Source organism: Tigriopus californicus, chromosome 10 (assembly GCF_007210705.1).
Source record: "Tigriopus californicus strain San Diego chromosome 10, Tcal_SD_v2.1, whole genome shotgun sequence".
In the NCBI taxonomy this organism is placed as follows: domain Eukaryota; kingdom Metazoa; phylum Arthropoda; class Copepoda; order Harpacticoida; family Harpacticidae; genus Tigriopus; species Tigriopus californicus.
In genome coordinates, this window is record NC_081449.1 from 368926 (window position 1) to 369276 (window position 351).

Genomic DNA, 351 nt, shown 5'->3' on the forward strand with positions numbered 1-351 from the left:
ACGAATACATGGCAATGCAATTTGCATGTCAATGCTTTTCCCATCTCACTGTCTCTGTCGATTAGAGTGAAAAGCAGGTTATGATTGTTTGAAAATTCATAATGCCAGATTTCTGTTTTCTGGCCGAGGGAGTACATACTTCCCTCTCAATGATAACAATTGCGATAAAGCAGATCAGGAAAAAAGAGTGGTTCATTTCCAGGGCAGTAGTAAAATTCTCTTACTATTTATAAACCTTAAAGTTCAAACTGTCACTTATATGTCGTCAGCGATGAAGCACAGCATATTATGCAAGTAGAAATGACTTTCGGTATATCATCGACATTTTTGTTTTCAGATAAATGTCATGGC